Raw genomic sequence first — 14060 nt, 5'->3', positions numbered from 1 at the left:
TAGCTAATTTGACTGAGGGGTAAGGGCTCATTATAGTTTTGCGTACGTCCTATGAGGTAGCCTCGACGGCGTAGGATACGCGTCGGTTTTCATATACTTCTGCATGGCCAACAGCCAATCACAGTGGCCGCAACACATGCTCCAGTCTTGCATAAACGTAATTGGCTGGCTCGCACTAGGTTATTTGCATAAGGCGATCCGATTGACTGATGCACGCGCTGGCGCTTGACAAGTTGAGAAATGTTTAACTTATGCTGCGAGCAACGGCAGTGACACGACTTTAACGCTAACGCCCCGTGTAAAAAAATCTAAATAAACTAAATAAATTAACGTAAAAAGTAAAATTGCTCTAATATGTTAAGACTTTAAAAAAAGTATATTTTATATTTATTTTAGGCTGTATTATTAAGTTTAACTGTGTAAAGTACTCCATTTCTGTTACAGTGTGCCTGCTGTAACATCTGAATTGCTCTGAATGTGATAAAAGAAACTCTTGCTTAAGAAATGTCAGACGGCAGGCAGTTTTTTATTTCACATCTGTTGAGGAATCTGTTTTCATCACCTCCTCAGATCTACTGTGAGTGTTTGGGATCTCCTCTGTCAGAATTGAGCTATGGTCAGTGAAATCCCCTCTCTCCGTATGTGTGTTTCTTGCTGTTCAGACGTGAGACTCATGTCATGTGTGTTTTTTATTTTTTGACAATACAAAGTGGAGTGATTTACAATTAGGATGGAATACTTAAACACATTCACAGACTGCTGGACCATTTCACCAAGTTGGATAAAACCCTCTAATATAACTTATGTAAAGATGAATGTTCTTCCTTATGGGTTGTGAAATTATTACCTTTGTGAAAGTATGAAAATAAGTTGCTAGCTGTAAAAATATAAATTACTTCTGTTGTATTGTAGGTGTTAAATACATACCTAATGTTTATATGTTTATTTTTAATGAGGAACAGTTATTTAAACTATAACATTTTAAGAGGAGGGATGTTGAGGAAGAGTGCAGCATCCTTATATTTTATATCCCTTATATTTTATTTCCCCAGCAGCATGATATCGTAAGCCGAGTTGACCTTTAACCTTTAGTCTTTTAGATATGCCTCTCGCTTTTATTGTCCTGGACTGGCGTCTTAAATAATTCTGTCTTTGGTTTCGCTCTTCCTTTCTTTCTGTGCATCTGCCAGCCAAGTTTTTCTTAAACCGCCCCCTCTCTTGTAGTTCTTTCACACTCTGTCTGTATGAGGAAGACGGTGGGGGAGACCATATGTGAGGAGCTGGGGGTAAAATCCCTTTAACAGTGAGAAACAGGGCTGTTTACGAGAGGAGAACAGATCCGGCTGAAAGGACCCTTGTGTGCTGTGGTATGTATGTGTTTGTGTGGAGGTCTGCTGAAATATTGCGAAACACTTTCATAAAACAACTTTCATAATAATTGAGTTTTAAGAAAAAAATGTACTTGTTTAAGGAGATAGATAAAACATTTATTTTTATAATTTTTCCTGTAATATATAATTTCAGTATTGAAATCGCAATGCGCTCATCTGCAGTAGTCACATTGCAGAACACGCAGAACATTTTTTTTAAAGGAAAACAATTCGGACACCTTTGCTTGTGATACACTAGCCCATATGAGAACACCAGTGTATAACCAAAATGCACTGTAATCAGATCAAAAGTAGTGTGGATGAAACAGGACATCACTCCACAGTACAGCTGTTTTCAGAAGCAGTTAAATTTTGACATTTGGTCATCTGTGTCTGGATGTTTTCTTGTGGTTTGGAGTAAAAGGGGTGCCAATGAGGTCAGGGTCACATTTCCTGCCCTGTGACTGATGGTCCTCTAGCACAAAGCTTATATCACATTGACAAAAATAGCTCCCAATTTCCCTTTCAAAGGAACAGGGAAAATACTGCAATCCCACGAGTAAAACTGTACTGCTTTTCTAGCCAGTCTGTGAACTTCCAATTTTCCCACCAAGGAAGATTATTCTCACATCTGTGGGGAATCTCTGCCAGTCTGGTGATTTGAAGACAAGTTTTGTTTGCAAACAACTAAAAACAAGACAAATAAATTTTGCAGTAGCGTTAGATTGCAAAGTGCAGAGAGGATGCTTTCTTTGTGGATGAGAAACTTCGCCTGTGGCGTGCTTTTGAAGTGCTCAGAGTTCCTCAAGAGATATCTTCATGAATGAAGGTGAATGGGATGAAAGAGAAATATGGAAGACAGTCACTTTCAAAGGTTGGTTTTAAGTTGGGATGCTGCTTACTAGTTTTTTGGGTTTCGTTTTACTGTTTAATAATAAAAAATATTGGCCCCACTTTGTGTGTAAACGGGTGGTATGTCTTTAAACGAAGTTAATTCTAGGGAATTTACTGTTATATTAGTTGTTGTATAGAGTTGACCAAGCCAGCTGGGCAGTGCTGCGGCCGCACCCTTGACTTTAGTGATGTGGGTAGGGTGCGTGCTGCATGAACCACAGTGGCCGTAACAGGGCATCCTAATTTTTCCATTATGCTCAATTGGGGCTTCAAAGCAGATAATGACCTCAGATGAACACTCAGGCTGCCAGTTGCAAGTTTTAATCTCATGCATATATTCTTTACCCTATTCGCTATTTTAGGAAAAACAAACATCCTATGAAATAGCCATGAAATATAGCCATGAAACTGTGGGTATTACGTAGTAATCCCAAAATGTTAAACAAATCAGAACTAAAAAAGGAGGCCACTGTTTAGTTTAGTTTTCTCTACAAAACCAATATAATACAAAAATGTTGGGTTTGTTTTCAATGTCAAAAAGGGACGTTGGGTTAATTTAACTAAAACAACCCAGAATAGGTTAAATCTCAACCCAAGGGGCTGGACTTGTTCCTTTTCGACCTAACGCTGGGTTCAAAAATAATAAGAGTGTATTTATAAGCATGCACATTTATGTTTTTTGTAGGGCTGTCAAAATTAATAATGAGTTAACGTAATTAAATTTTAACGACACTAATTTAATTAATGTGTAATTAACGCAACGCACAATTTCTGTTTGACCCTAGGCATAGCACGTTTGGTGGATAAATTGAGATGCAGCCTTAGACAGTCATCAAACTTCTACAAATTATCTTTATTTGTAAGTTTTCTGAGCGGTGTACCGTCCTAAATGTGGAACTCTTTCCCCATGATTGACGAGTTATCTTGTCAATTAGGAGAAAATATTTCCCTGCCAATGACGCTTTTCTGACAAATTTTTACGGTGATCTGTAATTCCGCTATTATCCACTAGATGTAATTTATAAAAAACTAAAGCAAAAACTAATTTAATTAATTTAAAACTCTGTGTATGTTTTGATTATCGTTCTGTTTCTGATCTCTAACAAAATTCATTTTACAAAAATGCAATTATTTGAGCTTTTTGCTCAAAATTTTGTCTTTTTGAAGAAATATTTAATATAAAAAAAGAACAAATCAAGATAGGATGAAACATTTTTGTTTGTTTGAAAGCAGATGGTCTGTTTCATTAATTTGATATTTTTATGTTTATATATTTATAAAAGAAAATTATTCTAGAAGGCATTTTGTAAAAAACGTATTATAAAAGGCTGGCGGGGAATTTTTTTTTCCAAATATTTTTTTGCTGCCTAATAATAAACATACATTTGCATAAAGCATCCCTATTTATCCATGTAAATGTTGATTAGAGTATTCAAAAATTTAAAAGTGTTAGATTAAGGTTAATATAGAACAGATAAAAATATATGATTAATCACAAATGAACCCTTGACGATTAATCTAGATTAAATTTTTTTTTTACAGCCCTAGTTTTTTTTAGATCATTAGAAGCATGCATCAATTAAGTGTAAACTTTTGACTTGTTTTATATATTACAGACAAGTTTCTTAAGTCATTCTGTAGTGCATATAACCATTTACATAGATGATGACAACCTATTACTTCATGTTTTCTCAGGCTTCACTTTCTTTCCTCACTTCCATCTTTTCCCGCTCTTTCTCAAGGATTGCCCGTCTCTTTTGTCTCCCACCCTTGTAAGTCTTTGTACTGAGGCCGCCCATGGGATGAGTATTTCACAGGAGAGGAATTTCCTGTGCTCTTCACTAAAGCAGAATAGAGAGAGAGAAAGAAAAGAGGAACTTGGAGCTTCTTTTGACGCCTAAGCCAAGAGTTTGTGCTGACTGATTTACTCTGTCTTTCTGTTTCTCATAAAACTGTGTAAGCTCAAGTGCAGCGTCAATGGCTGTAGGGACAGCCAACTTTTCCTTCTGTTCTGATCATGTATGCACAACCAGCTGAGACAGACACAACGTGTCAACTAGTGCTAGAATCAAATTAAACACATAAGATTGTTACATACACCATGAAAAATGCTAAGTTTCACCCAAGCATTGGGCCAAAAAGGGCAAACTCTGCCATTGGGATAAATTAGCCTATAGACAATGTTTATATTTTTAAAAATATGGGATTATTATCAGAGTGATATTTTTTCCAATGGATGAACGATAAATCATTGACAGCCAATCAAGATCTTTTCGAAGTTAAAGGGCTGGTTCATTAAAAATTGCAGAGCGCCAGCTAAAAATAAACAGTCTATTGGTGTGGACCCAATAATATAGTTTATTGTTATAGGTATGATTTGTGTGTGAATAGGCCCTTACAGAGGGTTACATCACTGTGAGTCGGTTGCCAGATCTCATGTCCAGTTATGAAATGTAAACTGATATGCACTTAGGAGCGTTTTTCTGGGTAGAGGGGTTACACTCCAAACATTGTTTCAGATGGATTTTACGCATGAATGCACATAATCAAAACAATAAGTAGGCGATATGGGAAGGGAGAAGCATGCAAATGGATTTAAAGAGGGTCACGCTCAGGAAAGTCTGTTTAATAGGAGTCATACTTTCACCTCTAACATGCAGTGTACAGGTTTTGCAGATACAGTAGATGATACAAATGAGTTGCAAGGAATAATTTGTGTATGCATGGTAATTCAGTTTATCTTGGATAGCCTACTTTATGTAAACAAACATGGATTGGAACTAAAGTTTGCCATTTTGAGTAGTGCTGCAATGGATTGCAGTTGATCCGTGATCCGTCCGGATCATGACCCACGGTGCGGCTCGCATATGATTCGCGGATTAATACGCAAATTTAAATATGGAAAGTTTTTCATTTGCACGCTTTAAAAGGTTTGCAAATGTAAACATTCAAGTGATTATAAACAATTTAACCGCAAAAAGGCGCAAAAGTGAGCAGTTTACTTATGGTCCAGATCCAGTCAGATGTGATCATCCTTCAAAGATCAGCAGATGTGTAAACTTTAGATAGTTGAGTCACTGTATCTCATATGTAGTGTATTAAAATACATTTGGCTAATAGAGCAATGAAAAACAACATGACGTTTTTATGTGTGCACGCGCGTAAGGGCACTCAATACTGCACACACGGAGAGACGTGTTTCAAAAAGCAAGCAAACATTAAATCTTTCTGTTCTTGACAGGGCACATACAAACAAAATGATTTCCACAGTATTCTGTTTCTAATAAAAACATTTGTTTATGTCTAAAGTGTGTGTATAGATTAGAAGCAGAAACCAGCCTGTGCTTATTTGGTCTTAAAGAGACAGTAACCTCAATTAACCTACTTAAGTCTGTGTCATTAATGTTAATCAAACAACCCAAGACGAAGAAAAAAATCACTTCTGTAGCTCTAAAAAATAATAATTACATTTAATTAATACAATAAATACAGTTTTATTATTCATTTAATTCGATTTCTCTACTAAATGATAATTTTAGACCTTACTTAAATTGCAACTTTGTTATTTTTTTATAAATGTTTGTAATTTCCTGATTTGTTATTATATTTCCCAAAAATAAATAAAGATAAGAGCAGGCTTCACTCAATGTATCTAAAAGTAAACTTTAAGAGTGCTGGCCTAAATAATTGGAAGACATAAAAGAATTTATGCATGGTGCGGCCTCTTTCTTATTAGATTTCCCATCTTTTTTTTGCTGATCCGAAAAATTATTAGATCGGTGCCTCAAAATCCATAATGTGATCCAAATCGTGAGTTTTGTGATCCGTTGCACCCCTAATATTAAGTAATTTCATGTTTCATGATTATTAGTGTAGTCATCCTGTTATAATCATGCCATTTTTCACAGGGCATCTGGGTGTTGTACAGCAGACGTTGTCGTTTAATGGTGAATACAACTGTGTAATCTTCTCAGAGATTGAAGTTGGAATTCATGTTTGACCCATTTCTCTGAATTAAAGTGACACAGATAAAATCGGATTTAGCCATTGCTTTGGTCATTTTTATGTGCACATACTGTATTTGTGAATAGTCTTCTTTCTAGACATTACACAACATTACAACAATCAACCTTACAAGTTTGATTTTGATAAAAAAGCTTTCAGTACTGTATAAGAAATGCTGTATATGGTCCCACTAAGCCAGTGGTTGTCAAACTTTTTCCCATGCACCCATGTGTGAGTGTATCCCTTCACGTCCCCCCCTGACAGAAATTTCATGACATAAAACAATCTAAAACTTGAATTTGAACTAAACGATACAACACAGTATACAGTACAAATACAATTTAGTGCTGTTTGATTGTAGCCTGGAGGTTTAATTTATACAGAATTTAGGATAAATACATTTATTTTTATCAAATGTCACAAAAGTGGGCCCCCGGCACCATATCACACCCCCAATTTGAGGACCACTCCACTAAGCAGCTGTGCCCAAATAACTCTGTTTTCCAGTTGAAATGCCAAACAGTGGGCATTCAGCAGCCTTTTGGGAAAAGAGGAATGTTTGTAAGAATTTGAAGGGTGGGATTTCATCGAGCTTTAGCAGTGTGGCCACCACTCTGTAATCTTGTAATCTTGCTGTTCCACTTAATAGAGACAAGACGTAACCCGGCTAAGAATCGCTTGTTGGACAAGTCTTATAAATGCTTCATTTACATTGTATTCATGTTTAGTACTTTACCCGTCAAAGCAATGTTCAGTGTACTTGAGTTGGCAACAGTTATAAAATATTTACTCTTCCTCTTATTCGGGGTCATACCCCAAGCTGTCCCAGAAGGTTTGGTGCAGGATATTTGGTAGAAGTGGCGTAGAATTACAGTTTACCTGAATAAATCAGTAGATTAAGTAGTTCTACGCCAAGGTAAAAGCTTCATTGGAAAAAATTTACAGTTACTGATTTTATAATATAGTAATCCCTAACTCAAATATCTAACATTTGTATATCTGTATAGTGTAAGTATACCTACTGTCTAGCTGTAAATCTTTGGTGACCAACAATTGGCTTTTAAGTGCATAGTTTCCTTGTGCCACTTGCTATAAATCAATTAGTAAGAGGAAACCATAGGAGACAGGTGTATCTGTAATTCAGTGACCTGCTGGTTGGTGTTAGAGGTTGTTCTTTGTCAGGCTCTGTTAAGAGATTAAGGTCAACGTGCTACTGATTTAGCTTAGTGCTTCAACAAATAAGAGCTTTACAGGAGTGTCCAGTTTAGCACATAGCAGGTTAAATCTTGCTCATTGTCCCATGTGGTTATATTCAAGGTGTTTACATGCACAGTCTTAAGTTAAAAGTATAGTTCAGTTTTTATGCATACGAAAGGGTCCGCGTTCAGGGTACTGCTGGATTTTTGTAATTGCGCATACTGTTTACGTGTTGGTCGTGCATGGAAGAATGTAGTATGTAGCCTAGGCATGCGTTGAACTTCTGTGTGCACGTACGGCTCTCCTGATTTTGCCAAGTGGATGATGTCCTCAGCTCAGAGCAACATTATGTTGACCCTGGGACAACATTTCAATCAACCAATCAGATTTCAGAAATAAGTTTACAGTTTGTTTTAAGTTTAGGTTTACAACTAGGATTAGCTGTTTCTAGACCATTGTTTTTCACTTATCATGTCCATATGATTTTAGGGTTTGTTTATGGTTAGGGTTTGGGGTGGGTTTAGGTTTTATTTAGAAAAATGTTGTCCTTGGGTCAACACAATATGTTGGCCTCAGGACATCAACCACTTGGCAAAATCAGTTCGAGCGTGCACGTACAAGTCATTTTATCTGCTAGGGCTGAGTTAAATATTCAGTATTTACGGTGTATTTGCAGTAATTTCATATCTCTCTCTCTTTCTCTCTGTTTTTTCTGTCTTTTTCTTTTCATCCGCCTGGACTCGCTTGAGACCAATTAGCTTGTGTGGAGATGCACTTACTGGGTGTTTTGGCAGAAAACTAGAGGGACTGCCTTGGCAAAAGGTTTAATTGGTTTGTGAATACCACCGCTGTGTCATTTAGCCCCCAAAGCCATGGTATTTCTATTTGGCCAGCATTTTTTACTGTCCCCCCTCTTTTGTCCTACCCAAACCAGAGGGGTAAAGCATTTTTGTCAAAAAGTTCTTTTGAAGGTTCAAATGGAATAGAGAGCTGAAGGGATTATGTATTTTTGTAGGCCAACCTAGTAGTTTGCTTACATGGGTTTCCTTGGCAATTGGATTTTTCCATATTTTGGAGTATCACGAAAAAATAAGCTCTGTGATCAACAAATGGTTATGATACATGTTTTGCCCATCAAAAAAAATCTTCACAAATGAACAAATAATTTTTTTTAAATTTTTAAAGCATTTATAGAAATAAAAATCTAACTTTAGGCTATAAGCAAACTACACCACCAATCTTTTGACTCTTTCAAATTTTATTAAATCATTTAAAGGGACACTCGATTTTTACCGTTTTGGAATTCATTCGGCTGATCTCCGGGTCTGGCGGTACCACTTTTAGCATAATCCATTGAATCTGATTAGAACATTAGCATTGCGCTCAAAAATGATCAGCTGATCCAAAACGTTAAAAATCAAATGTTTCACTCTAGGGTAGCTGGAAAATGAGTGTCCCTTTAAAACATGCTTCAGGAAATAGATTTTTCATGCATTTTTTGTATAAAGTCCCCGACAACGTCTGTAATCCAATAAAGCAACTTGTTAACTTGTTAGGCTTTTTACAACAAACAGATAATTTGTTACTGGAGTGTTTTTATATCGTAGAATACAACATGAAAATATCTTGAGCTTGGGTTAACCCAAGATCTTAAGGAGTTTAAGTTAACCAAAACCCCATTCAAAAAACCCATTGACATTGGGACAAGAGAACTAGACGTGCTAAATTGCTTACTCATTCCTGGATTTTGCGTACAAAAATACATCATCCCTGCAGCTCTCTATATCACATGACATCTATGATGTATATGTTCAGCAATCTAGACAGAGCCCTCGTCACAAACATATCTAGTTCTGGATTAAACATTCAGCATCAAAGAAGTCATGGACATGGTCTGTCTTTTCCACCGGTCAAAAGATAGGCAAAACCCTAAATCGACACTCAATAGCAAATAAATCCACTTTATGAGCAGAAGTGTGTGATATGATGAATTGTGGCTTGGTAACTGCAGCATCTGTGGGTCTCAGGTGGAGCGTGTGACTGTTTGCACGTTTAAATGGTGCTGGAGGCTGTGGATGGTGGATTAGATCCAGGGTGCAGCTGTTCTTCGCTGGTTTGCTGGATTAGAGGATGTCTTTCCTTCTTAAACTCACCCTGCAGGAGTCCTAACCCCAAGGCCGTCAGTCCGTGTCGTTTCAGTCTGGAGTTACTGTGGGATGGAATAGCCATCAGGCTAATTAGGATTGATCCACTATAACAGTGCCATAGTTCAGTCTGTATACATGAGCATCTGCGGTGCTGTGAGGGCACTGTGATTGGCTGAAGCGGGGAAGATAAATGAACACAAAGGCATTTTTAGTTTCTTCTTGATAGTTGATGATATGAATGTGGAAAATGTTTATGTGTAAAGGAAACAATCTAGCTAAAAAGTTTCTTTAAAAAGTTTGATTGAAGGGTTAATTACTCACCCTCATGTCGTTTTACACCCGTAAGACATTTGTTCATCTTCGCAACACAAATTAAGATTTTTTTATGAAATCTGAGAGGTTTCTGAGCCTCCATAGACAGCAACGCAACTCATAACTTTAAAGGCTCAAGAAAGCATTAAAGATGTCGTAAAAATAGTCTATGTTACTACAGTGGTTCAATATTTATTTCATGAAGCGATGAGAATACTTTTGTGCTCATAAAGTCAGTCTCTAATGTGCATTCACAAAACCAGCAAACCCATGCGTTAAACACTGCCGTTGTGCGTCAGCCATAGATATACCACATATATGCTTAGATGCCTCATTCGACTGTTTGTGATTGTTGCGGGCTAAAATCCTTGATCTTGCAACACGTTTTCTTAAAAAATGCAATGGAATATGCAGGATATTTATGCAATTTTATGCAATGAAATTGCGGGAGCTTGCAACAATTGTGGGAACTTGCAAAAACTGTTTGTAGCTTTTTCAGCTTTTCATTGATGTTCATGTCGCGTAATTACGTCACTTCATAATGTTCCCATGGCTACAGGGGACATGGCTGCACTTGTGTGAAATAAATGCAAAATTTTTCAATTTTCTGCTGAGATATATGTGACTTTTTGCTATGAAAATGCGGGGAGTATGAAATCATGCAAGCCCCGCATATTTTGCAATCTGCAATTTATGCGGCGAAAGTGCGATGTATTTTTAAAAAATGCAGCCGGCGCATAAATATGCGGACTTTGGCTGATAATGCATTAAATCATGCGATCGCATAATTGCGTTTTTCTTGAGGGACTGATAGATATAAGCCGTTAATGGGGTATCTATGCATATATATGTCTATGCTGATGTACATTGTTTGGCGCATGCATTAATGACCAACATTTTCATTCTGGGGTGAACTAATGCTTTAAACCCTTAAAAAAAGTTTTACAGGAACAGCCTACCTAAAAAAGAGAAAAGAAAAATCTGTCATTATTCACTCACTCATATGTTGTTTCAGACCTTTAAAAGTTTTATTCTTCTGTAGAACATTTTGGTTAAATTTCCGCTGCCGTTTTCTTTCATAGGTTCTGAATGCTGTATTATTTTATAGCATGAAATCATATAGACTTGTATGAGTCAACATTATACTGTATGACGTTTTGCTGTAGCTTAATTGGTAAAGCACTGCATGCAAGCAAATGTCATGGGTTCTATTCTCAGGGCTTCACAGGGTTTACTTGAGAAAATAAATAATGACCAAATTTTACATTTTGGATGGACCGTCCCTTTAAGAAGATTCGCTCCACCCTTTGCATCTAATAGGTCCCTGTTGTGAATGATTGATTGAAATTGTTTATGGTCGAAGGCTTTGTTCTCCGTCCATGGCTTTGGGGCTTTTACACTTTCTGTTTTAGAGACAACAGAAGATCAGTTTCAAGTTAATGGAGTCCGTGTGTATGTAGGTTCTGAACATCTTTTAGACAAACAAATCAAACTGTCTTATTCCTTTCTCTTTATATTAAAGTCTTTATTTTCTTTTCAATACAGCTCAGTATGCAATGTAGGAAACCATGCTATAGCAAACAGATTAAATTGTTTGAGTTTTTAGACTGTTCACAATGTAAGACTTCATTAGGAAGGGCAGTCAGGGGAAATAATGCATATCAACACACATAGAGACTAGAGTCTTCGTTCTTGCTTCACAACATGGCCAGACGTATGTGATTTTGAACTACCAGTGCCCACCCTCTTCTACTCCATTTAGTGCTGGCACACCACATGTAGTTAAGCCCATCAGACATGTTATTTTAGGAAGTTAGATTCCCATATTACCAAGAAAATGCATTAAAATAAGCAATCCTCACAGCCTTGGAAGCAACAAGCATGAAAGTAGATTGATTAAGTGGCCGGCGGGGAACCATTCATAGCAGGGATTTGAGGTGAGGTGGGATTGTTTTGGGGTTATCTTCATCTCTGCAGCATCTAGTGCGACATTTTTAAAAATAATAATGATGATGATGTGACAAAAGAGATGAAGGCAAGAATAAAGATGTAACTGTCCTTTGTTCTTACTTACCATTGATAAAACCAAAATGGTTTTTGTGTGTGATGGATTTTATTCAATATGCTGTAGCTGCTTATATTAACCTCTGTTGCGCGAGCAGTGATGCCAGCAGCACTGGGCGCAGCTCTGTGACTTGATCTTAGTAGATCCAGTTTAAATTTGTCACTATTCAGTCCCCCACTGGTGAACAGAGAGTTGCCTGCATTCTGTCGAGTCAGTGAGGGTAGGGAGTGAATATTGAGGCCATATGAACATCAGTTACTGCCAGATTTCCAATTAATGTTTCCTGCATGTGGTATTTTATACTGTCAATAGAAGTTGTGGCCAACCTGGGAACACTGCTTAAAAAAATCACTTGTACTTGTGAAGGGACATTTAAACCAAAGCTTCAAAGCTTGTGTTGTGAATAAATGTATGTGCCAAATAAAGCCTTGATTCGATTCGATCGATGTGACCAATGACGAATTGTGATCGCCTCTTCAAAAATAAATTTGAAATAACTTTCGACTTCTGCCATATATTTTGTGTCCTCTCCTGAAGGCATAGAAACAGGTTTGGTACAAAACAAACATACATTTTTTTTTTGGAAACAATTTTTGTATTATTCCGTTCAGTCCACTAGAACCACCCAAGTTCCCATAAACTAATACATTTATTAATTTAGCAGATGCTTTACAAAAAATAATTTTGCATATAGGTCTTACATATAATGCATACATATAAAAACGTAAACGAGGATCAGATATACGTTTCCTAACAAACGTGCATGTTCATAGGCATGATTTCTTTTTCCGTCGGTGGGTGGTCGTCACAACGTCAAGCAATGCTTAGGATACATGCGCTCTGGAGTGCTCAAACGCTTTGAAGAGGTGGAAAGCGATGCAGTCCCGTTTTCCAAAAGGTTTTAGATGCGAAATGTGAAGCAAGTAAGCACATGTCCTTGGCCATTTCGATGGGTGCTTTAGCCGAGTCCCGGAGCACCCACGGGATTGGCCCCTATGTGGGTGTTTTTTGTCCATGAAACGACAAATGAGGAACCTTTTTGGGCTTATAATGTTTCCTGTGTTCTGATGGTGTTCTGGTAGCCCAGATTGATACTTTTTTCGCAACCTTAAGTGACCAAGAGAGAATATCTTGCCTCATTGTTCCGCCCCCAAGCCAGCGGTCATCATTTATATTAGTTGCCTCCCCTTGCAAATAGCGCACTAACTCTGAGTCTGCTGTCTGTTTGCATTCACATAAACTTGAAGACGTCTCACTGGCTGAGATTGTTCTTTATATTTTTCATAGTTTGTGATCTGCACACCTCCGCAGGCCCGCACTTCACCACTGCAGGTTGCATTTGCAGTAAAACAATAAATTAATTATAATAAAATAAATGAAATTAATTACAATGTTGTTACAACGCTAAAAACAAAGTTGTGACTGCAGAGTTAGCGCTATATGCTAGTATAGAAGCTAGCTATTGAAGTTCTGCTATTGACGTTACAGTTACGTTTTGCAAGTGAAAAAACACAAACTTACCACTCAGAAACATCCGTTAACAATCTCCAAACAATTTATTATTCCTCAAGTTCTGTATTTTTACCTACAGGCTTAAAACATTAGGGCTGTGACGATAAATCGTGTGTGCCATTAAAAATACCTGTCTGAAATCGATTCTGAATCGCAAGGCTGCGATTCTGTGTTTCAGGCGCAGCTTGTGCGTGTAAAAATATTCTTTATTATCATGAAAATACCTGAAACAATTTGAAGAACAGCGATATAGATATTCTTATAGACATTTCTTGGAATAGTGTTTGTAATGGTACTTCTTCTGTGGCACAAATGGAGTTTCTGCACGAGAGTGCCCTCTGGCTTTTGGATGTGCCAGGATTTTATCGTAATTCATTAAAATTTATTCATTGAGAAAATGCGCATTTGCATGATTAATCACTACAGCCCTATCAAACATAAGATCTGTTTACACCCACACAGAGCTACTGAACTGAAATGCTTCGAGAAACAGCCAATCAGAGCAGAGCTCAACATTATTATTCATGACTATGAAAGTAGACCATTTTTATTCTAAAG

General features: G+C 37.2%; 1 protein-coding gene across 18 annotated transcripts in view; it reads left to right on the top strand.

Moving 5' to 3' along the window:
• Positions 1 to 14060, top strand: part of map2 (microtubule-associated protein 2) — a 111620-nt gene that overhangs the window by 22045 nt on the left and 75515 nt on the right. The window contains exon 1 of one of the 18 annotated variants that reach the window (XM_065252065.2): positions 1330 to 1367. The exons of the other annotated variants lie outside the window; for them this stretch is intronic. The gene's annotated coding sequence lies outside the window, so the exon portion shown is untranslated. Of the gene's footprint in view, positions 1 to 1329; positions 1368 to 14060 lie in introns of those variants that run through there. 18 annotated transcript variants of the gene reach the window in all.

This window comes from Paramisgurnus dabryanus, chromosome 15, assembly GCF_030506205.2.
Source record: "Paramisgurnus dabryanus chromosome 15, PD_genome_1.1, whole genome shotgun sequence".
NCBI classification, from domain to species: domain Eukaryota; kingdom Metazoa; phylum Chordata; class Actinopteri; order Cypriniformes; family Cobitidae; genus Paramisgurnus; species Paramisgurnus dabryanus.
The sequence above is the reverse complement of the archived record's forward strand: the minus strand, read 5'-3'. Positions and strand labels throughout refer to the sequence as shown.